The following is a 23,227-nucleotide window of genomic DNA, read 5'->3' as shown; positions in this document are numbered from 1 at the left end:
ATTTTAACAATGGACTCAATACCATCCGTTACACTCTCACTCATCCTGGCTAATTGTACATGTTTTAGGGAAGGGGAACCCGGAGTACCCGGAAGAAACCTACGCAGACACGGGGGGACCTGCAAAGTACTGGACTTACGCACTCAGCCAGCTCTCTTTGTAACATCTGACTACAGCCCGAAGAGCAGTGGAAGAAGTACATGTGCTCCACGATCTGGGCCACTCGCCCTGATCAGCAACCACCACATCCCTGCTGACCGGAGAACTAGATCTGATCACCCATTCAAGTATGTTCTGTACGATCCAGTCCAGGATCGTGCCTGAGTGGAACAGCCTCACAGACCACGTGGACTCAAGGCCAACTCTGGACGCTCTCCTGTCTTTAGCCACGGCTGTCTCCCTCAGAAGAAATGACCAGACAGGTGAAACTCGTAAAATTAGAACATCGTTAAAAAGTGTATTGATTTCTGCAATTCAACTTAAACTGTGAAACTAATACATGATAGACTCATTACATGCCAAGTGAGATATGCCTTTATTTTTTATCCTTTGTATTTATTATTTATTTGTTTATTTGACAGGGACATTGCACAACAAATGTGTTGCACAGACCAGAGATAGCTACAAGCTAGTTTTCATCTGTGGTCCCTGGGCAGAGGCAAAGTGACAGCAGGTTTAAACAGTGACCAATGAGCATCTGACTTTAGAGTTCGTTCACAATATAAAATACACATAAGGCACCGGCAAAAGGATCACCTCAAACATTCAGATACAATATTTACAGTATTTACAATAGCAATTACAATTATATACAGTTTTTTAAAAAAAATTCTACTACCCCCGTGTTAATGCCCACAAATCTGATTTTGGATTACATTGTCACCTTTCCTGTTACACGTGGACACCAAGCATGTCACTATGTGTGAATGTATGAGCGTGAGAAGCCAGCCAGTGCTCCGGGTCGCTACGGGACAAAACGTCATCAAATAAGCCCTGATGTTTTCACCTGCACTTATCCTCTGTGTGACCTTCATGTGTCCCAGGTCCAGCTCAGTGTCCCCCTCTCTCACAGTGGACACCTGCTGCAGTGATGCGGACAGTCCCTGATTACAGCTGGTCCCGGAGACGCTGAGCTCACCGGAGCACACCTGTGATTACCGCCCACAGTGGTCATTACGCAGAGGACGCAACACAACAACATGTGTCATCGCAGTCACCGTGTCCTGGTCCGCTCTTTAACCGTCCCAGACACATGTCCCTGCACTGTCACCAAGTCCCAGGATCACCACCAGACAACAACCATGTCTGCTGCCATGAAGAAAAGCCAGAGACAATGGAAGCGAAACTGTCCTGGGACAACTGATGTAGAGTCGCACTTCTAAATGTAATCAAACCTTCACTTTGTTCATACTGCACCCTTTCAAGCATTTGGTAAGTATCTGAACACTAAAACATTTCCAAAGCCTCCCTTATCATCTCATATATAAGCACCGTAAGAGCAGACCATGAATATGTTTATTGAGCACAGACCTGGACCTCGTTCTCCACACTCGTCACTGACAAACATACTGCCTTTTTAGGTCAAGTGTTTCTGATGTGGGCTGGATGAGGACAGCGGGGACGTTGTCATATTGTCAAACTACAAGAATCCCGTACACATGTTTCCGAACCGCTTTTACATGTAATACAACCCACAGACACACAGGGACCATTTGTTTTCTACAGACAATATTATAGAAGTTTAAAATGACACTTCCTAAATGAAAAGGAATCCACTTTGGAGCTCACACGACCTTTTGCCAGGTAGTGAACTAGTTTTGGTCAGGAGGATTAGCCTATTGCTCATTATAGTGAGGACAGATCCGTGACGTGAATGTCACAAAAGCCTTTTTAAACAAACAGGGCACTCTGTAGCTGCTGCATGGTTGTACACACGTCAAAAAAGCATGCGGCACTTTGGTATTCTGCAAATGAACAAATGCGTTTGCTAGTTCAGTCTATGTGATACGCAGATATACGCTGTAGAAAGCCTGCAGGATTACTGCAAACCCACTGTAAATTCAGCAAAGATATCAATTCGAGGTCGGCCGATATGTGTTTTTCTAAGGCTGATGCTGATAAGCACCGCCAATATCAGCTACCACTTCTCTTCTGACAAAAACTCAGCACTGATGCTGCTAAGCACTAAGATGTGAATGAAAATTGTTCCCTGATTCTTTGCTTGTGCTTCGGTGACAGTGGAAAAGTTTTGCTATATTCACGTTTAGTTAATCATGATAGTGCATTATAAAAAAAGAGATACAATTATCAGTGTAATACGGGTTGTGCAATAAGTGCAATATCAGGTCTGTCAGGGCATGTGCATTATTGAGGTTTGTGCAATACAGTCGATGCATTTACTATTTTCTATATTCTCCTCTGTTGTCCACTCTTGTTATTGATATTTGTTTTAACATGATGTGATCACTGTTCTCATTCCTGTCTGTATATAGTCTGTATATAGTCTGTATATAGTCTGTATATAGTCTGTATATAGTCTGTATATAGTCTGTATATAGTCTGTATATAGTCTGTACATAGTCTGTATATAGTCTGTACATAGTCTGTATATAGTCTGTATATAGTGTCTCTGTATGCTTTTACTAACTCGTGTGTAACATCAACCTGCCAGGGGGTCTGCAGATGGAAATTAGCGTAAGGCTATAATCTGGCATATTTACATTTGTAAAAATGTTCATTAATATGTATTGTTCCTCCTTTTCAAATAAAAATAAAATAAAATAAATATTTCTCTAACACTTGACACTTAACGTAAACCTCTCATCTTTCCTCCCTCCGGCCTCTCCTGAATATGATCTCAATATGTGGGTTGGAGTCTGCATTACCTGTCTGTCCATCCTCATGTCATAATAAAATGAAAAATGTAAAACATGAATAGAATTTATATTGTCCACCGAGGTAGAAATTCACCTTTGGCTCACCGACACAAAAAAACACAAGACTAGGACAATACACACAAAAAATACATACAAAAATGAAACATAGAAAAATAAAACGGAAAAATGATTACAGAACAGCTCAGTCCATTGGAGTCCACTCAGTCGACTGTGTTCAGGTCGCTGCTTCATTCAGAATTCCCACAGCACAGGGGACAAAAGACTTAAACACAGCCTTTTTAGCCAGTGGAACTCTGTATCGCAGGGTGAGTAACCAGGAGTAGTTCGGCGTCCGCACAGTAAAGTGAAGATACTACTCCTGGTATTATTATGCCTTTCATCTCCTCCTTTTATCCGCTTAGAAAATCCACATTGTTTAATTTTGTGTAATTATACTTTATAGTGTAACACTTCACGTAACCATATTTAAATAGGGAAAACGTGGAAGAGCTTGGTAGCTTCAATCTTCACCTGGTTTGGAGCTATAGAGGAGAGAGGGAGAGGCTAAATGCTAACGCCGTCTATGCTGTGTTTACATGACTGAGGGCACGCGTGAAGACCAGACAGGTACACATGAACTCGTCTAAGCTCAGGTAAGAACATATCTCAGTATGTAAGAACGGTGGCCTGTTCCTTTAAGCATTACAGGTCAAACTAAAACCTTTACACTGCGTTCCAAATTATTATGCAAATTGTATTTTTGTGTCAAAAAGGTTAAAAAAAAACAATAATAATGAAACTCATGGATGGTATCGTGTCTTGGGGCTCTTTGAATCACTGACATTAATCTCAGAGACCTGGGATGATTAGTTTTCAGGTTAAGCCCAGTTAAGGGAAAAACTACTGAAAAAGGGTGTTCCACTTTATTATGCAGATCATCATTTTCAAGCAATATGTCTGTCTCCTATGGTAAAATATAACTTGACCTGTTAACATTTTTTTGGATTGAAATAGCTTTTGATTTCAGTAAATATGACCTCCTAATGCTACAAATTCAACAAATGACCATTTTCAGTTAATTACAAGCTTAAAAATGTATTGAAACGATGAGTTGCATAATAATTTGGAACAGTAAATTTTGAGGTTTTTACTATATTTATTTTTGAAAAAAATACTGTTTTCACTGGGAGATTTTTTCCACCACATTTAAATGATCCTCTACCAGGTAAAGACTTGAAAATGATGCTGACTCTCATTTGAGTTGACAATTTAGAAAATCTTAGAACAATGTCATTTGCATAATAATTTGGAACGCAGTGTATTAACTCCATCATGAGCTAAACAATGTTCATGTCTCGAGAAAGAGCCTATGACATAGTGTCAGTATCAGCCTGATACTGACACTGTCACTTTTTTAAATCATTTAAAATCGTCCAGGAATGACAGAGAAAAGTTCCCAAATGGTGAATATGTTAAATATAGTGGATAAATAGCTGCTTGTCAAATTATCGATCGATTTGCTGTGTCGTACGACATCAGATGAACCTGAAATCTAAAAATAAATCAAAAGAATTTAGAGTAATCTAATCTATGTTAATTCGTGGTTCTCCTCCAACTTCCTCAAACTGAACAGCTCCAAAACAGAAGTCCTTCTCATAGGCACCTCCTCCACTCTCTCCAAATCTAACAGTTTTCCTATTCCCTTCAACAACTCATCTGTCCTTCCCTCCCCTCAGGTTAAGAGTCTGGGTGTCATCCTCGACAGTACACTCTCCTTCCAGTCTCACGTCAATAACATCACTCGGTCTGCATATTTCCACCTACGCCCCTCTCTCACCCCCCCACACCACCGCCATCCTCGTCCACAGCCTCTCTCACCCCCCCACACCACCGCCATCCTCGTCCACAGCCTCGTTACCTCCCGCATTGATTACTGCAACTCACTTCTGTTCGCTCTTCCCAACAAATCCCTCCAGAAACTGCAGCTCCTCCAAAACTCTGCAGCTCGAATCATCACACGGACCCCCCACCTCTCATCACATCACCCACTGGCCCCATCAACAACTCCACTGGCTCCCCATAAAACAAAGAATCAACTACAAAATGCTCCTCATCACATTCAAAGCACTTCATAACCTGGCCCCTCCGTACAGATCTGACCTCCTCCACATCGCACTCTCCGCTCCTCCTCCACTCTCAAACTCTCCGTCCCACCGGCCAAACTCATCACCCTGGGGCACAGAGCATTCAGCAGCTCTGCTCCCCAGCTCTGGAACTCTCTCCCCTCTGACCTCCGTACCATAGACTCTCTGCCACTCTTCAAATCCAAACTCCAAACTCACCTGTTCAGACAGTCCTACACCACTTAGCTACGCGCTCACCTTTGTTTGTACTCTGTTTTATTATGTTGCTCTTGTTTTAAATGTTTTTAATGTGTCCATTGTACAGTGTTCTGAAAGGCGCTTTTAAATAAAATGTATTATTATTATGTGGGTTGATCCACCTTCTAAAGCAAGGATTGTGTCAAGTTATAAAATGACTTTGCCTTCTTTTTCACAGCAAAATCCTTGTGGCGTAACCGGGGGCTAAGCACCGAGCCGGCCGAGAAGGGCAAGGTGTGACATGTGTAACACAATGTGTCCAAACAAAGTTAATGTGAAAATGCTGTGAACCAACTGAGAGCTAACGTGTACAAACTATTCAAATGAATGTAACAAAAAGTTAGAGCTCTAAAGCTCAGGTAAGAACATATCTCAGTATGAAAAAACAGTGGCCTGTTCCTTTAAAGTACTTCCAGTTTCCAGTTTCACTGGATGGCGTTGTCTGGCTTTCATTTTGCCACTACCAGTCGTCTTGTTACATCTGCATCATTGGCTGCATAAAAGGAGAGAAACTCATGATGTGGACCCCAACCTCCCCTGACTTCAATCCTATTGAGAATCTTTTAAGCCTCAAGCAAAACATCTTTGAGGGTGGGAGGCAGTTTTCATCCAAACAGCAGCTCTGGGAGGCTATTCTGACATCCTGCAAAGAAATCCAAGCAGAAACTCTCCAAAAACTCACAAGTTTAATGGATTTAAACATTTTAAGGCTGCTATCAAATAAGGGTCCTATGTTAAAATGTGCCTCTTGTTGTACAACTGATGTGTACTTGCTCTGACTTTCAAGCCCAAATATCAGGGTGCAGGCTCTGGTCCCTCCCTCTGGGGACAAAGAGGGCGACCTCCACTTTCCTCCCTAGCTCCAGCTGAATAAATGACTGTGTGGACCTTGGTGTATCACAGGCCCACTATATTTATTATTGCACTGTTGATTGTGTTGTGCTGTGGATGTACTGTTTTTATCGGGCTACAAGCCGGTGTGGCGTGCTTACATGCATGAGACCAATGTATGTTCATCTCATCATCATTCAGTCTTTACTATGTGTCAAAACGAGAGAGATGAGCCTGTGAGCGCCATCAGTCTGATCGGTGACTTCGATTTGCAACACGAGTTTCTGCTCATTCTGATAAGGAGCGTCTGTGGCCGTGTCGTTCCTCTGCTGCACGACTCGTGGCTTTGTATCTGTCACATACTTCCTGTTTTTTACGACTTGATTCACAGTAGCAAAGATGTCAAAGATTGTAGCGTCCTCCGTGTAAATGGTCTTTGCATCAATGAGAGCTTAAACCTGCGCATTGTCCAACAGTGCTGATGTCCTACGGAGCTAATGTCCTACAGCGCTAATGTCCTACAGCGCTAATGTCCAACAGAACTAATGTCCCACAGAGCTAATGTCCTACAGCGCTAATGTCCAACAGAACTAATGTCCTACAGAGCTAATGTCCTACAGCGCTAATGTCCTACAGCGCTAATGTCCTACAGCGCTAATGTCCAACAGAACTAATGTCCTACAGAGCTAATGTCCTACAGAGCTAATGTCCTACAGCGCTAATGTCCTACAGAGCTAATGTCCTACAGAACTAATGTCCTACAGAGCTAATGTCCAACAGAACTAATGTCCTACAGAACTAATGTCCTACAGAGCTAATGTCCTACAGAGCTAATGTCCTACAGAGCTAATGTCCTACAGCGCTAATGTCCTACAGAACTAATGTCCAACAGAACTAATGTCCTACAGAGCTAATGTCCTACAGAGCTAATGTCCTACAGCGCTAATGTCCTACAGAGCTAATGTCCTACAGAACTAATGTCCAACAGAACTAATGTCCTACAGAACTAATGTCCAACAGAACTAATGTCCTACAGAGCTAATGTCCTACAGAACTAATGTCCAACAGAGCTAATGTCCTACAGAGCTAATGTCCTACAGCGCTAATGTCCTACAGAACTAATGTCCAACAGAGCTAATGTCCTACAGAGCTAGTGTCCTACAGAGCTAATTTCCTACAGAGCTAATGTCCTACAGAACTAATGTCCCACAGCGCTAATGTCCTACAGAACTAATGTCCAACAGAGCTAATGTCCAACAGAGCTAATGTCCTACAGAGCTAATGTCCTACAGCGCTAATGTCCCACAGCGCTAATGTCCTACAGAACTAATGTCCAACAGAGCTAATGTCCAACAGAACTAATGTCCTACAGAACTAATGTCCTACAGAACTAATGTCCTACAGCGCTAATGTCCTACAGAGCTAATGTCCAACAGTGCTAATGTCCTACAGAACTAATGTCCTACAGTGCTAATGACCTACAGAGCTAATGTCCAACAGAACTAATGTCATACAGAACTAATGTCCTACAGAACTAATGTCCTACAGAGCTAATGTCCTACAGAACTAATGTCCTACAGAACTAATGTCCAACAGAGCTAATGTCCTACAGTGCTAATGTCCTACAGAGCTAAAGTCCTACAGAACTAATGTCCTACAGAACTAATGTCTTACAGTGCTAATGTCCTACAGTGCTAATGTCCTACAGAGCTAATGTCCTACAGAACTAATGTCCTACAGAGCTAATGTCCTACAGCGCTAATGTCCTACAGAACTAATGTCCTACAGCGCTAATGTCCTACAGAACTAATGTCCTACAGAACTAATGTCCTACAGAACTAATGTCTTACAGAGCTAATGTCCTACAGAACTAATGTCCTACAGCGCTAATGTCCTACAGAGCTAATGTCCTACAGCGCTAATGTCCTACAGAGCTAATGTCCAACAGTGCTAATGTCCTACAGAACTAATGTCCTACAGTGCTAATGTCCTACAGAACTAATGTCCAACAGAACTAATGTCCAACAGAACTAATGTCCAACAGAACTAATGTCCAACAGAACTAATGTCATACAGAACTAATGTCCTACAGTGCTAATGTCCTACAGTGCTAATGTCCTACAGAGCTAATGTCCTACAGAACTAATGTCCTACAGAACTAATGTCCAACAGAGCTAATGTCCTACAGCGCTAATGTCCTACAGAACTAATGTCTTACAGAGCTAATGTCCTACAGAACTAATGTCCTACAGCGCTAATGTCCTACAGAACTAATGTCCTACAGAACTAATGTCCTACAGAACTAATGTCCAACAGAACTAATGTCCAACAGAACTAATGTCCTACAGAACTAATGTCCAACAGAACTAATGTCCTACAGAACTAATGTCCTACAGAACTAATGTCCAACAGAACTAATGTCCAACAGAACTAATGTCCTACAGAACTAATGTCCTACAGAACTAATGTCCAACAGAACTAATGTCCAACAGAACTAATGTCCTACAGAACTAATGTCCAACAGAACTAATGTCCTACAGAACTAATGTCCAACAGAACTAATGTCCAACAGAACTAATGTCCTACAGAGCTAATGTAGGTGATGCAAAGATGTCAAAGATTGTAGCGTCCTCCGTGTAAATGGTCTTTGCATCAGTGAGAGCTTAAACCTGTGCATTGTCCAACAGTGCTGATGTCCTACAGCGCTAATGTCCTACAGCGCTAATGTCCTACAGAGCTAATGTCCTACAGAGCTAATGTCCAACAGCGCTAATGTCCTACAGAGCTAATGTCCTACAGAGCTAATGCCCTACAGCGCTAATGTCCAACAGAGCTAATGTCCTACAGTGCTAATGTCCGACAGAGCTAATGTCCTACAGTGCTAATGTCCTACAGCGCTAATGTCCTACAGAACTAATGTCCCACAGAGCTAATGTCCTACAGAACTAATGTCCAACAGAACTAATGTCCTACAGAACTAATGTCCAACAGAGCTAATGTCCAACAGAGCTAATGTCCTACAGCGCTAATGTCCAACAGAGCTAATGTCCAACAGAGCTAATGTCCTACAGAACTAATGTCCAACAGAACTAATGTCCAACAGAACTAATGTCCAACAGAACTAATGTCCAACAGAACTAATGTCATACAGAACTAATGTCCTACAGTGCTAATGTCCTACAGTGCTAATGTCCTACAGAGCTAATGTCCTACAGAACTAATGTCCAACAGAACTAATGTCCTACAGAGCTAATGTAGGTGATGCAAAGATGTCAAAGATTGTAGCGTCCTCCGTGTAAATGGTCTTAAAGCTTAAACCTGCGCATTGTCCAACAGTGCTGATGTCCTACAGAACTAATGTCCTACAGAGCTAATGTCCTACAGCGTTAATGTCCTACAGAGCTCTGTAGCTAATGTCCTACAGAGCTAATGTCCTACAGAGCTAATGCCCTACAGCGCTAATGTCCGACAGAGCTAATGTCCGACAGAGCTAATGTCCTACAGTGCTAATGTCCTACAGCGCTAATGTCCTACAGAGCTAATGTCCTACAGAACTAATGTCCAACAGAACTAATGTCCCACAGAGCTAATGTCCAACAGCGCTAATGTCCTACAGAGCTAATGTCCTACAGAGCTAATGTCCTGGGGAGCAGGGGTTAGTGAATGTGCCGCTTTTACAGCCCGGCAGCTTCATCTCAAGACTAACAGAGTTTTTAACATCTATTTGCAAGAAGTTCACCTCTGTATAATCCCATTTTCAGCAATATTTCCTCATGTTTATCATATGCTTAGGGAACTGGACAGTTTCAGCAATTGTTCAGATGAGTTGTGATATGGACTGCTTGGGAACTGCAACTTCATTTTAATGCCGCAGGGTAAAGACAATAAACTCAGTACACTTTCAACTTGTCAAACAGAATATGAGTTTACAGGAGATGATGATGGTGGTCAGTGATCCAACTGAAAGGGCAGTGGAAGAGGTGCACGACTGTCCAGTTGACAGGAGCTCCAGCCCAATATGATAACGTCAAACTTGTGTGTAGCTATCATCGTAAAGCCTATGATAACTATTTGGAAATATGGCTGAAAAAGGGTTCGTACAGAGGCCTAGTTCTTGCATATAGATGCAATAAACTGAGTAAATTGTGTTAATTGGGTAAATAAAAGACCATAATTAAGCTGTTTTAATATAAAATGCTTCCTCTGTGCTGGGCGATCTCTAAACAACCTTTAAATAATATTACTGCACCATATTCACCAACCAGAGTGAAACTGTGTGAAAAAGCCACTTGAGCCGCAGACTGACTGGTCAACTGTGCGTCCACAGTGCACAGTGTGGGGAATGTGTGCTGATGAGCTGCATGTGAGGACATGTCATGTGTTGTTTCACTGTCGCGGAGGACAGCTCACAACTCTGTCACACTAGTTTGACCCTGTCTACGGGAAACAAAAACGGGCACCAAGTTAAATCTGGTTTAATGATGTTCGTATGGAGGCTGTATTTTCACATTTGACTTTATTTCACTAAAATATACAGTTTTCAATCTGAATTAAATGAAATTCAATGTCAGAAATGTAAGAAACATCATCTAAAAATCACCATAAGACCCCCACTTCAGTGTCCTGTGACCCTCCAGGGGGCCCTGACCCCCACTTTGAGAACCGCTCTAAGGCTTAGAACACCATCTGAAATACACTGCATTCCAAATTATTATGCAAATGGTATTTCTGTGTTATAAACATTAAACAAAAAGTTTTTCAATGAAACTCATGGATGGTTTTTTTGTCTCAGGGCTCTTTGAATCACTGACATCAATCTCTGACGCCTGTGATGATTAGTTGTCAGATTAAGCCCAGTTAACGGAAAAATGACATTCCACATTATAAAGCAGACCATAATTTTCAAGCAAAATGGGAAAGAAAAAGGTGATGAAAAGTGTGAAATAGTTGAATGCCTTGGTCTAAGTATTAAAACCTTCAATATTTCATGAAAAAAAAATCATCTTCATGCATGACAACGCACCATGTCCTGCTGTAAAGAAAACCTCTGCATCACTGGCTGCTATGGGCATAAAAGGAGAGAAACTCATGATGTGGACCCCCTCCTCCCCTGACCTCAACCCTATTGAGAACTTTTGGAGCCTCAACAATAAAAACATCTATGAGGGTGGGAGGCAGTTTTCATCCAAACAGCAGCTCAGGGAGGCTATTCTATTTTGAATAAAATACTGCTATCACTGGGAGTTCTTTTCAATCACATTCAAATGATCCTCTAACAGAGAAGAAGAAAGACTTGAAATAATAATTTGGAACAGAGTGTTTGTGGATTCTAGTTGAAAAGTTTATATTTGAGTCATCTTGTGTTAAAAGGGTAGGAGAGATATCTTTTGTGTAATATTCCATTCTTCTTCAAGTTTTTTAAGTTGATATATTTTTAATAATGTGACCTCTCCGTCTCCACACTTTGATTTATTCACAACTATTGATGTAATGTTGTTTATATTGATATAGTTCTTTGTTTTGGTCCAGAAGAAAATGATCAAATACAACAGTAGATAAAGGGACTCTCACGTACTTCCATAATGTCCCCTCTTCTTCTCCTGTCTACACTCAGGTCCTAGTCAGTGCCAGTGCAGCCTCCAGTCGGTAAAGCTCAGCGAATGAACTGAAGGTTTTCACATGAGGAATGACATGTTCATAAAATACACTCCTGCTTGTGCCAGCTGCACTGTCGTAGTGCCGTTTTAGGGCTGGGAAATTCATTTTCATAAGGGGCCAAAGGGGAAACTTGAATTGAGTCAGAGGTCTGCACCAATAACTAAAACTTATTATGCTTTACAACTTTATCCGACGGCCATTTAAATAATAATAAATAAATATTTAGCTATCAAGGACCACATGTAAACCAGGAGTCAGGATAGAGACCGACTCAGGCCTAAACCATGTAAACCAGGCTAAAAACAAGTCTGCTACAGAAATAACCAAGACAGAGGCTACAGAGGAGGAATAAGGACGTAACCACTTCCCCAGTCATCCTCAAACACGCCTCTGGCTCCTACAGCTGTGCGGACAGAGGCTGGTCGGGCACATGGGGTCCAGGCTTTATGAATCAAACTCAGCGGTAAATGACAGTGACACAAGCTGTTCACCGCCCTGTCCCGTGAGGAATCCTGCCTCCGCCATAGCAAATCCTCCGCACAGACTCTCAAAACATGATGCACATGGTCCTTATGCTTTTGTTTGTGATTCATCATTTAGCCTCGTACTCCATTTGACAGAGGCTGAGCCAGGTTGTGCTCGCAGGGGATGATTACGGTGCCCTTTGGCTACTTTAAGGTAGCCTGGGATCCAGAATGCTCCCCCTCTGTATGTTTCATACACGGGGACATCAGTCTGGACAGGGAGCTGTGTTTGCCGCCTCTGGCCGACTCAAACGGATCCGTGCAATCAGAATGAGATGGCAGTGGTGAGTTTAAAAATGGCAAACTTGCATCTAGCCCCTTTAACACTAAACCGCTAATATCGCCACTGCCCTTGGCTGTTTGCTTGCGTATTTACACCACCACTGAAATGTCAGTGTTACAAACGATTTTTTTTTCTGCCCCATCTTTGACTGGACCTGAACCACCAGATTAATAATGTAAGTTTGGTCAACCTTACGTAACACACTACAGTGTCCTAATGCTCTGCTGTAGACGCCGACTCCAGCATTTCCTCATTGGTTTAACATGAGGCCTGAATCCCATGCAGTTTGTAAAACTGTAGTGTGGCCCAGTCTCTGAAACCCATGAGGAACTCGGGTCAAAACCAGCTTCACGACTTCTGCCCCTGACAGCCCTACATTCATTGTACAATAATACTTTTTAGGTTAAACGCCGCCACTTTCTCCAGTTTACCATGAGCTTTTATTGTCCTTGGCGTAACTTCATAGTGAGAGCGTAACTTCTTAGTGGTAGCTAAAGGAAAATATACATATTCAATGCAAAACCAACAAACCAACGTTTAGCTTTTGAATAGGCTTTACCAAATCTTAACAGTTCAAACTAGGGATGCAACGATATTGAGGAAATCGTGATATTGCGGTAGTAAAAGTGCCTCGATATCGTCATGGTCATGTTACCATATTAAAAGGGCAGGTATCTGTCAAACAACAGGAAGAAGCAGGCTGCTGTGGAACAGTAAACTACATAGACCATGATCCTTTGCACTGCGTTGTTGAGCCAATAGGAGAGTGCACTGTCCACACAACAGGTGGGCACGGCGGATACTGATGAAAACACCCCCGAAGTTGAGATTCTGAAGCCCCTGCAGCTTTTCAGTCAGATGTGGAAAAAGTGTGACGGACCAGATGTTCAAGCCAGACCAGATGTTCAAGAACTGCTGCTATAGTACAGAAACACGAGCAGCATGTGGAGAAATCTGACCACTCATCTCCTTCTCTAAATCACTGGTTCTCAACCTGGGGGTCGCGAGACAAATTTGTGGGGTCGCCAGATCATTTAGATAAAATAGCCATCATTAGCATATAATCTGATATTTTATTGTAGCATGTGTTTGCTATTAACCAGAGTGCCATTATTTGTTCGTAGTTTGATGAATTTCATTTTATCCATTTGTTTTTTTTCTTTGTTTTTTAAGAATTATGTCGGCTACTATTTCCATTTCTCACAGTGTGACCCGAGCGGGGGTCACTAACCCCTTTAACTGTTGAGAACCACTGCTCTAAATGACAATGGGACTGATATTTACGCTTTGAAAGTGTATGTGAATAAAATCTTGCACTGTGACTAAAAAGAGTCTGCAACTGTCTGACAAATCCTTTTGAGTGCCTTTAGCTTTGACTCCAGTGCACAAGCTCTCACTTGTGTGGCCTGCTCCGTTGTTGGAGTTTTGGGTAAAATTGACAGAAGAAATGATCTAGCTCTTTTCATAACTGAGATCCAGTTCGAACTGTTCACCTTAAAGAGCCGTTCAAAAGAGCCGGTCGCACATGAACGTCACATCACTAAAACTAAAGCAGTGGTTCCCAACCTGGGGGGAGGTGCCTGAGATTACAGGGGGGCCCAGAGCTTTGCCTGGTCAGAGGGTCAGGTCATAAAGGATGTTATTTTATCATTTAAGTTTATCTGTTAGAAATAAATACTTATTAGCAATTATTTTCATGTTTTGATACAAAGAAAAAAGGTTAGGAACCACTGAGCTCAAGCAGTGTTTTTCAACCTTTTTTGAGCAAAGGCTCTGTAGCCTATAGTCACAATATGCAGTGGTGTCTTGAATAGAAATGCCACTGTCACCACCACCTGTCGCATTCATGCATCACTAATTCTCTCGTCTCAAAGAAATGAGCTATTCTGTGGTTACTAACTGATATGGAAGACATGGTTACTCTGCCGATCACTACACAGCACAGAGACTCCACAACGGCACATTATTTGCAGATAATAACTCATATGTTTTCAAAAAAATGTTCTTTTAAGGTTGGTATAGTGAAATTGGATAATTTCCCAAGGCACACCAGACAATATCTCACTAGTGTGCCACGGCACAGTGGTTGAAAAACACTAAGCTAAGGGATAGGTCAGTGTGTCTCAGTAGGCTTTTTGCCGGACTATTTGATATAAAGTTATGTTTGTGTGTTTTTATTTGTGCAGCACATTTTACACTGATCAGCGTATTATGTGGGCGGCACGGTAGCACAGCGGTTAATGCTTGTGCTTCACAGCTAGAAGGTCCGGGTTCGATTCCCACCAAGGACGGGGCCTTTCTGTGTGGAGTTTGCATGTTCTCCCCGTGTCTGCGTAGGTTTCCTCCGGGTACTCCGGTTTCCCCTACCACTAAAAACATGTACAATAGGCCAGGATGTATGAGAGTGTGTTTGAGAGTGCGCATGCGGATGAAAATTAGCCTAAGGCTACAATCCGGTGTGGCTTGTTCATTAACTTGCACTGTCCCTACCAAATAAACCATAAATAAATAAATATTGTCATGATCCATAGCTACAACAATACACTGTGTTCCAAATTATTATGCAAATTGTATTTTTGTGTCAAAAAGGTAAAAAAAAATAATAATAAAAATGAAACTCATGGATGGTATTGTGTCTTGGGGCTCTATGAATCACTGACATTAATCTCAGAGACCTGGGATGATTAGTTTTCAGGTTAAGCCCAGTTAAGGGAAAAACTACTGAAAAAGGGTGTTCCACTTTATTATGCAGATCATCATTTTCAAGCAATATGGGAAAGAAAAAGGATCTCTCTGCTGATGAAAAGTGTGAAATAGTTGAATGCCTTGGTCTAGGTATGAAAACCTTCGATATTTCATGAAAGATTAAGCGTAATCATCATACTGATAAGAGATTTGTGGATGATTCAGACACACTCGGGTTTGTGCAGATAATGGCACAATATGGACGGTTTCTGCCAGACAAACACATCAGATTAAGAGAACAGATGCTACAAAGCAGCAAACAGGTATTTGAAGCTGCTGGTGCCTCTGGAGTCTCTGAACATCAAGGTGTAGGACCCTCCAGAGGCTGCAGTTGTGCAAAAACCTTCTATCCGGGCCTCCCCTAAACTGTTCATTGAAGCTGATGAACAGAAACGACTGCTGTGGCTCAGAAATACATGAGGACTCATTTTCAAACAGTCTTGTTCACTGATGAGCGCCATGTAGCCCTGGATGGTCAGATCAATGGAGTGGATGGTTGGTGAATGGCCACAATGTCCCAACAAGGCTGTGACGTCAGTAAGGAGGTGGCGGAGTCATGTTTTGGGCCAGAGTCATGGTGAGAGAGCTGGTCGGCCCCTTTAGGCCCTTTTAGGCTCCCTGAAGGTGTGTAAATGACCTTTGAAAAATATGTGGAGTTTCTGACTGACCACTGTCTTCTATGCTACAAAAAGAAGAGCCGTGTTTTCCCGAACAAAATCCTCTTCATCATGACAACGCACCATGTCCTGCTGCAAAGAAAACCTCTGCATCACTGGCTGCTATGGGCAGAAAAGGAGAGAAACTCATGATGTGGAGCCCCTCCTCCCCTGACCTCAACCCTATTGAGAACCTTTGGAGCCTCAACAAAAAAAACTTCTATGAGGGATTTAAGAATTTTGAAGCTGCTATCACAGAAGGGCTCCTATGGTATTTTTTTTTTTTTTATGGTTTATTTGGTAGGGACAGTGCAAGTTAATGAACAAGCCACACCGGATTGTAGCCTTAGGCTAATTTTCATCCGTCGTCCCCAATGCGCACTCTCAAACACACTCTCATACATCCTGGCCTATTGTACATGTTTTTAGTGGTAGGGGAAACCGGAGTACCCGGAGGAAACCTACGCAGACACGGGGAGAACATGCAAACTCCACACAGAAAGGCCCCGTCCTTGGTGGGAATCGAACCCGGACCTTCTAGCTGTGAAGCACAAGCACTAACCGCTGTGCTACCGTGCCGCCCGGTAAAATATAACTTGACCTGTTAATATTTTTTTTGATTGAAATAGTTTCCGATTTCAGTAAATATGACATCCTAATGCTACAAATTCAACAAATGACCATTTTCAGCTAATTACAAGCTTACAAGTTGCATAATAATTTGGAACAGTGGATTTTGAGGTTTTTACTATATTTATTTTTGAAAAAAATACTGTTATCACTGGGAGGTTTTTTCAACCACATTTAAATGATCCTCTACCAGTTAAAGACTTGGAAATTATGCTGACTCTCATTTGAGTTGACAATTTAGAAAATCAGAGAAAAATGTCATTTGCATAATAATTTGGAACGCAGTGTAAATGTCCTGGTGACTGGCAAAAGCGGACTAAATATCACTTTTTTGTTATTATCATATTATCATCTCGTTCAAATGCGAGTCAGTGAGAAAAAATTTTAAGAATCTCCACATTCCAACCAAAAAAAGCACAACTGAGAACGATTTGAAATCATCGGATGCTGTGGATAAGTTTTACAATGTCCTCAAAGCCATTTTCAACTCAAGCTGTGTTCATCACTGCGCCATCAGTGTGTTAGCATGCTGGTGGCTAGAAATGGAGGATTCCTTCCTATTTCAGGTTTAAATCCACCAATAGAATCATGGGCTGTACAGTGGTTAGCGCTCATGCTTCACAGCCCGAAGGTCAAGGGTTCGATTCCCACATGGCCAGGGCCTGTCTGTGTGGAGTTTGCATGTTCCCCCCGTGTCTGCGTAGGTTTCCTCCGGGTACTCCAGTTTGGTGGTCACTCCTCTCCCTCGTGGTTAAATACAGTGAGGCTGATATACATGAAAATGCACTTTAATCCACCCATGAAGAGAAAGGTTTTACTGCAGCATGAAGAGAATCCAAACGTCCTCATGTGGCGCGTATTCATTCTTTCTTAGCACAAAACAGAGGTGTCAAAGTGAGAGCCGTTCAGCCTGAGGTCGGCCTCACTCACACCACACCCGCTCTGAGACCACCTGGTTCAGCTGCACTCGGAGTGACTGTTTAGACCGGCTTATAATGCTGCGGTGGGATTCACACTGACCTCAAAGTGCCGAAAGACCCTTTACATGCGCCCTAGCATATCCTTGGGAGATAAAGTCTTCTTTCCATACGCAGAAATAATTCCAGGTTTCTGTGTGTAAAATATCGGAGGTGCCCACATGTTAGCGCTGGGCAACACTGACAAGAGGATGGACTTCTGCTGATAGATTCATTCGTTTAGGAATTCTTTTGTTCTTATTCTGAACTCATAGATCAGAGGAATGTTTTATTATACTTTCTTATTTAAGACATGGCAAAACAAATTATATTAAATCCTTATTTAGGCTAATGTCTTTTTCTACATAAGGGTAAAAGCATGAAGATCAAAGATGACACAGGCTGAATGTTAGCTGAACGCTGTATATTAGAGCCTACATTTTAGGTTTAGGAGCAGGAGCGCTGTGTCCGGCCCGGGGAGCGAGGGCGCGGCAGTGTCCGGTTACAGGGGCTCCAAGGCGGGCATCATTTATTAACGAGCCTCAGTCACCGCTGGGACCGAGCGCTGTGTCTGAGCGCGCTCCCACTGAACCGGCAACATCACTCAGCACCAAGGTCACGCAGCAGGCAGCGAGGCGCCGCCAGACCTGCACTGAGCCACGGCTCCAACAGGCCCCAGCGAGGCGCCGCCAGACCTGCACTGAACCACGGCTCCAACAGGCCCCAGCAGCCAGGACGAAGCCACAACTTAACCAAGCACACTGGCAACGACTTCACCTGAAGGCTCAACATGGGCTCAGAAAACACGAAAACAAAAGAGGAAAAGAGGATGGAAACTCAGCCAAGACAAAGCATCAAAAACGCAACAAAACAGGTGACAAAAACGTAGGTCTTAGCGTTCAAATGAGGCGTTACTCTGGCCTATAAGCTCCAGTTACGGCGGGGGTTAAGAGGTTTTGAAACGGGACTGAAATCAACCAGGACTGAGACAGGAACAAGTGTTTGAAAGGTCTGAACCCGGACAAAGCTCAAGACTTAAACTGTCTGAACCAGGCCGAGCAGGTAAGTCAAGCTGAAACAAGCTCAGAATCAGGGCTAAGCCAGGACTAAAACCAGGCTGAGAGTGGGTCAGCTCCAAACAGGATGGACCTGTCGTAGTCACAGTTTCCTCACAGACAGACAGACAGACAGACAGACAGACAGACAGACAGACAGACAGACAGACAGACAGACAGACAGACAGACAGACAGACAGACAGACAGACAGACAGACCAAAAGACTGTTGAGCCCTGCTTCATTCCAACACCGCTGAGCTGAATCAAAACAGTGTGACCAGAGAGCGTTGTGGCCCTGTTAAAAACCAAAGAGAGGGTCAAACTCACCGAAATGTCCCGGGACTGTCCCAGCTGAAGCACCGCAGAGCCCCTCCGACCCCCGAGCAGCATCCAGCGAGAGGGAGAGAGAGAGAGAGAGAGAGAGAGAGGGAGGCTGTGCGTGCTCCTCCACGTCCCCGAGCAGAGTGAGCCAACAGCGGGCAGGGGAGCGCAGAGCCAGCCCCGAGGAGGCGGGCGGAGGCGGGCCAGGGCGGGCGGACACACGACACCGGGAGGCGCAGAAGCTCACACCGCGGCTACGGAGCCAGGAGCGACTACTGCTGGATCCATGTCTCACATCACCCCAGCTTATGTCACTGCATCATGAAAGGACTGCAGCTGGTCCTCAGGCAGGGGAGACCGGGCTAAATGAAATGTTCAACCCTCGATTTGAAGGAGACTTCGCTTCCTTTTTTCTATCATATGGAAATTAATTAACCGTCAAACACAATCAAATCGACTGTGACGATGTGCCCCATGTGCAGTGGTTATCTAGCGCAGGGGTCACCAAACCCAGGGGCCCTTTAGGGCATGTGCAGTAGCCTTTGGGACTTTTTCTAAAGTGTAAAGCACTTCATTTTCTTGAATCAAATTCTTAAAATTACAGTTATTTCAGTTCTTGTGACTCGGTATGAGTTTAAAATAAAGCTATTTTAATATAATGTGGGGTCCATATCCTAAAGTCGCCCTCAGCTGAAATAAGGTTGGTGACCCCTGATATAGCGTCTACTTCTAGCTGGCGTTCATGGGAGGAAAGTCACACACCGCCATCGTCGCTTTGGTCTGAGAACTTCACTGACCATTTATTGCCATGCTCAGTATAACATCGCAGGCACGCATTACGTCAGATATACTACATGGCTGTGTAATATAAACAAATATGCTTATTATTACACTTATGTCACTTTTTTTACTTTTTGAGATAAAAGAACAAAATCAGTTTAAAATAGTTCTGTTTCGTATGGGCTTCACCCTCTATGGGCTTCACCCTCTATGGGCTTCACCCTCTATGGGCTTCACCCTCTATGGGCTTCACCCTCTATGGGCTTCGCTATTGGTTATAACCCCGAGGCATCGCCTCGCGCCTAAGAGATAAAAGCATCTACCCTCTCCAATCATGCCAAGGTGATGGCACATCCACCTGGTGTATAAACCCCCTCTGCCCACTGCTGTTGTAAATGTGGTTGAAAAAATCTCCCAGTGATAACAGTATTTTTTTCAAAAATAAATATAGTAAAAACCTCAAAATCCACTGTTCCAGATTATTATGCAACTCATCGTTTCAATACATTTTAAAGCTTGTAATTAACTGAAAATGGTCATTTGTTGAATTTGTAGCATTAGGAGGTCATATTTACTGAAATCAAAGATATTTCAATCAAAAAAGTATTAACAGGTCAAGTTATATTTTGCCAAAGGAGCCCTTCTTTGAGCAGCTTCAAAATTCTTAAATCCATTAAACTTGTGAGTTTTTGGACAGTTTCTGCTTGGATTTCTTTGCAGGATGTTAGAATAGCCTCCCAGAGCTGCTGTTTGGATGAAAACTGCCTCTTACCCTCATAGAAGTTTTTTTTGTTGAGGCTCCAAAGGTTCTCAATAGGGTTGAGGTCAGGGGAGGAGGGGGTCCACATCATGAGTTTCTCTCCTTTTATGCCCATAGCAGCCAGTGATGCAGAGGTTTTCTTTACAGTATGACGTGGTGCGTTGTCATGATGAAGAGGATTTTGTTCGGGAAAACACGGCTCTTCTTTTTGTAGCATAGAAGACAGTGGTCAGTCAGAAACTCCACATATTTTTCAAAAGGGCCTATAGGGGCCGACCAGCTCTCTCCTCATGATTCTGGCCCAAAACATGACTCCGCCCCCTCCTTACTGCATTGATTTGACCATCCAGGGCTACACGGCCTCATCAGTGAACAAGACTGTTTGAAAATGAGTCCTCATGTATTTCTGAGCCACTGCAGCCGTTTCTGTTCATCAGCTTCAATGAACAGTTTAGGGAAGGCCGGATAGAAGGTTTATGCACAACTGCAGCCTCTGGAGGTTCCTACACCTTGATGTTCGGGAGACTCCAGAGGCACCAGCAGCTTCAAACACCTGTATGCTGCTTTGTAGCATCTGTTCTCTTAATCTGATGTGTTTGTCTGGCAGAAACCGTCCATATTGTGCCTTTATCTGCACAAACCTGTGTGTGCTCTTAATCATCCACAAATCTCTTAACAGTACGATAATTACGCTTAATCTTTCATGAAATATCGAAGGTTTTCATACCTAGACCAAGACATTCAACTATTTCACGCTTTTCATCACCAGAGAGATCCATTTTCTTTCCCGTATTGCTTGAAAATGATGATCTGCATAATAAAGTGGAACACCCTTTTTCAGTAGTTTTTCCCTTAACTGGGCTTAACCTGAAAACTAATAATCCCAGGTCTCTGAGATTAATGTCAGTGATTCAAAGAGCCCCAAGACACGACACCATCCATGAGTTTCATTATTATTTTTTAGTTAGTTAGTTTTTTTTTTTTTTACTTTTGTGACACAAAAATCCAATTTGCAAAATAGTTTGGAACACAGTGTATTTCTTCACCATATTATCCATGATCCGTAACACAAACAATTAGACCCTTGACACACAAGATGGCGCCATATGGAACTGTGCGGGAGTGTGACGTCAGTGGAAATCTATCTATAGCCTATTGAACACATGTTTTGCTGATTAAACAATTATTACATTTGGACATGAGCAAACCAAAAGAAAGACTTGTAATATACTGTTTATAAAATAGGGGAGACGGGTATGGTTGGAACACTTTTTGCTTCAGCACCTGTAACTCACTGAATTTTTGAGTTAGAGTTCTCAAACATTTATTCAAAGTATCCACATTTGTTAACTACAAATGGCACCAATTCAAACCTCTGCAAGATCACAGACCTTGTGAGGTGATGTCAAACACATGGTGTTCCTTTGTTACAACCTGTAACACATGCTGGGGTAAGTTGTAACAGTTAGCTACCAAGCTCTTCCACGTTTTCCCTCTTTAAATATGGTTACGTGATGTGTTCCACTACAAAGTATAATTACACAAAATTAAACAATGTGGATTTTCTAAGCGGATAAAAGGGGGAACTATATTGTAAGGCGCAATAATACCAGGAGTAGTTCGAAATCCGCGCAGTAATCTTCACTTTACTGTGCGGATTTTGTGTAATTATACTTTGTAGTGAAACACTTCCCGTAACCATATTTAAATAGGGAAAACGTGGAAGAGCTTGGTAGCTTCTATCTTGACCTGTTTTGGAGCTATAGAGGAGAGAGGGAGAGGCTAAATGCTAACGCCGTCTGCGCTGTGTTTACGTGACTGAAGGCACGGGTGAAGACCAGACAGGTCCTAAAGAACTCGTCAAAGCTAAGGTAAGAACATATCTCAGTATGTAAAAACGGTGGCCTGTTCCTTTAAGTCTGTTTGCTACTGCAGTTACAACAGGCTCGTGTCTGTCCTAGATCTACTATATATCTACTGTGACTGACTCCTTTACCTGCATGTACTGTTGGGGTTGCTGCAGAGACCAGGTTATTCCATCCATGGATTTCTCCTTCCCGGATGGCACCGGCATATTCCAAGACAACGCCAGGATTCATGGGGTTCACGTTGTGAAAGAGTGGTTCAGGGAGCAGAGGAGTCCAGATCTTAGCCCCATTGAGAGTCTTTGGGTGTGCTGGAGAAGGCTTTTTGCAGTGGTCACGCTCTCTCATCATCGATATGTGGTGAGGTGGAGTAAAGCGCGCTGCAGCCTCTCTGACATGGAGCCGGCGTTGTGAGGCCTTAGGTCACTTCTGACGGTCAGTAAGTAGGGGAGACTGGGGTCAGTTGCAACATGTGACAGTTGCAACAGGGGGTTTTACTCCAATCAGGAACGAGCTACAGTAAAAAAAAAAAAGAATACTGCACATGCTCAGTGAGGCCCCTCCTCCTTTTGCCACACTTTCAGCCACATGTGCTTTGCTTCACATGGAAACCAAATTCAAGGTAAAAAAGTATTTTTTTTTATGTCAATGTGTTTTGTTATTGAATAGAACTGAACTGTTATATGACTGATATGCTATATTTAGTAATATCATTAAAAACTGGAGTTTCTCAGCACCCAATTCATGTAGCTTGTTTTAGTCAATCTCAATGTGCAAAGCTAGTAAGCCGGGCAGTATGGGGACAGTTGCAACTGTCCCCATGTGTTGTTGCAACACACACCCCAACACACCCCAACACACACCCACACTCACTCACTCACTCACTCACTCACTCACTCACTCAC

At 42.9% G+C, this 23,227-nt stretch overlaps 1 protein-coding gene across 1 annotated transcript in view; it reads right to left on the bottom strand.

Annotated features, from left to right (window-relative positions):
* The window catches only part of gpr4 (G protein-coupled receptor 4), a 37,331-nt gene extending 18,279 nt beyond the window's left edge, over nt 1-19,052 (bottom strand). Inside the window, exon 1 of the mRNA XM_079560296.1 lies at nt 18,924-19,052. The gene's annotated coding sequence lies outside the window, so the exon portion shown is untranslated. The remainder of the gene's footprint in view (nt 1-18,923) is intronic.
* Nucleotides 19,053-23,227: the final 4,175 nt, after the last annotated feature.

This window comes from Gobius niger (assembly GCF_951799975.1).
Source record: "Gobius niger genome assembly, chromosome: 1".
Lineage (NCBI taxonomy): Eukaryota > Metazoa > Chordata > Actinopteri > Gobiiformes > Gobiidae > Gobius > Gobius niger.
The sequence above is the reverse complement of the archived record's forward strand: the minus strand, read 5'-3'. Positions and strand labels throughout refer to the sequence as shown.